A 2,410-nucleotide genomic window follows, 5' to 3' on the forward strand; every position below is an offset into this window, starting at 1 on the left:
GAATGACGCCTGCCTCCTGGGTTCCCAGATCATCCTCGGTTCCTACAGGCGGCTGGCTGGTTTGGTGAAGGCATCTAGCCTCACCCGCGGGGGTGGTAGCAGAGCTATCGTTCTGCAGCATCGTTCCCAGAACCGATCGTGGTTCTCTGGTTGGAAGGTCTAAACCAGTCGCGCAGACCATTCTGCAGAGTTATCGGATGCGTATTCCTCGACCTCCGCTATCGGGCGGAGAATTGTAGCCGCAGCACTCCGTCTTCAGGCCACAAGTGGCCGGCCCATCAGGACCATCCGACCGCAGTGTCATCCTCAGTTGAGGATGCGATTAGGGGGGGCTAGTGGTCAGCACACCGGTCTCACGGTCGTTATGATGGTTTTCTTTGACCGGAGCCGCTACTACTCGGTCGAGTAGCTCCTCAATTGGCATCACGAGGCTGAGTGCACCCCGAAAAATGGCAACAGCGCATGACGGCTGCATGGTCACCCATCCAAGTGCCGGTCGCGCCCGACAGCGCTTAACTTCGGTGATCTCACGGGAACCGGTGTATCCACTGCGGCAAGGCCGTTGCCGGAGAATTGTAGGGTACCCTGTAAAAGGCGAGGAGCGTACCACTCGTAGGAAGCAGCTTGTAGGGTACCGGAGTACGTGTGGCATGCACAGGTCAATTTTTTACGACAAGGAAATCCCTCCAAAGGCCCGATAAGATGCCTTCCTTGTCCAGACAGAGCATCATTCGCCACAGCAGATCGGAGAAAGAAAATGTTAATATAGTACTAGTTAATTGCAGGAGCGTCTATGGAAAGGACTCGGAACTATTCTCACTTATAAACGGTAACAATGCCCACATAGCAGTATGGACAGGAAGCTGTATGTAACCAGAGGCGAAGTTTTATACGCTGTATAGAAATCTTTACCGCAAAGATAGATTGATCACTGCTGGTGGAGACTCGTTAACAGCAATCAAAAATACGTTACATCTAGTGAGTTTAGTACAAACTCAGAATGTTAAATAATTTGGGAGAATATAAGTGTTTAAGGCCATCGGGTGCTTTTGCAGACCTCCTGCCCCAGCAACAATAGTGACGGAAAGGTTGAGGGAAAACTTGGAGAATATTTCACGTAAATTTCCTGATCATGTTATAGTTCTAGGTGGAGATTTTAACTTACCAGCTATAGACGGCGAGACACAAGCGATCACGAGTGGTAGTAGGGGCAGGGAATCAAATGAAATTTTTCAAAGTGCCTCATTCGTAAGTTGCTTTGAGCAGTTAATCAGAGAACCGACTTGTGAAGCTAACATCTTAGATTTACTGGTGGCAAACAGACCCGAACTTTTCGACTCAGCGTAGAACAGGGAATCGGTGATTATAAGGCCGTTACAGCGACAATTAATACGGCTGTAAATAGGAAAACAAGAGCGACAAGAGGCATATTTCAGATTACCTGACAGGTCATCACGAAAAATTCATCTGCAGCTCTTTCAGCGTTGAATAATATGGACAGTGTTTAAGAGCATCGTACAACACGCTTTAGACGAATATGTACCGAGCAGAATTGTGAGGGATCGATAAGAGCCACGTTGGTTTGACAACCGTCTTAGGAATCTGCTACGAAACAAGAGGGAGCTTCACTGTAAATTTAAACGTTGCCAAAGCCTCACAGACAAACAAAAACTTATCGTAGCCAAAATTAGCGCAACGAGAGGTATGTGTGAAGTGTTGAATGAGTACCAAAGCAAAACCCTGTCTACCAACTTGACAAAAAATCCAGAGAAGGTTAAGTCTTACATTAAATCAGTAAGCGAATCGAAGATGGAAACTCTGTGGCTGTAATGGCATTGAAACACAGAATGACGAAGGAAAGGTCGAAATACTAAACGTCTTTTGCAAAAACGTTTTCACAGAGCAAGATCAAATTGTCGTTCCTCCTCTGAATCGTCTGGTACGAACGACAAAGTGGCAGATATCGAAATAAGTGACCAAGGGACAGAAAAGCAACCGAAGACGCTCAACAGAGGGAAGGTCACTCGACCATTTCGATTCTACACAGAATATACTAAAGAACTTGCCCCTCTTCCAGCATCAGTGTACCATATGTCTGTGCAGGAGCGAAGCGTCCGTAATGACTGGAAAAAAGTCCAGCTCATTACCGTTTTCAAGAAGGGACGTGCAAAAGGCTCACAAAACTATAGGCCTACATCTCTGACGTCGGTCTGTTGTAGAATTTTGGAACATGTTTTGAGCTCGCGTATTAAAACATTACAGGAGACATAACATCTCCTCTGTAGGAACAAACATGGGCTCCGAAAACAAAGATCGTGTGAAGCCCAGCTTGCTCTGTTCGTCCACGAAACCCAGAGAGCTGTAGAGACAGGTGTCTAGGTGGATGCCGTGTTCCTTGACATCCAGAAGC

At 46.9% G+C, this 2,410-nt stretch overlaps 1 pseudogene; it reads right to left on the reverse strand.

Annotated features, from left to right (window-relative positions):
* Positions 1 to 450: 450 nt before the first annotated feature.
* On the reverse strand, positions 451 to 567 carry LOC124723314 (annotated as a pseudogene).
* Positions 568 to 2,410: the final 1,843 nt, after the last annotated feature.

The sequence above is a fragment of the Schistocerca piceifrons genome, chromosome X, assembly GCF_021461385.2.
Source record: "Schistocerca piceifrons isolate TAMUIC-IGC-003096 chromosome X, iqSchPice1.1, whole genome shotgun sequence".
Lineage (NCBI taxonomy): Eukaryota > Metazoa > Arthropoda > Insecta > Orthoptera > Acrididae > Schistocerca > Schistocerca piceifrons.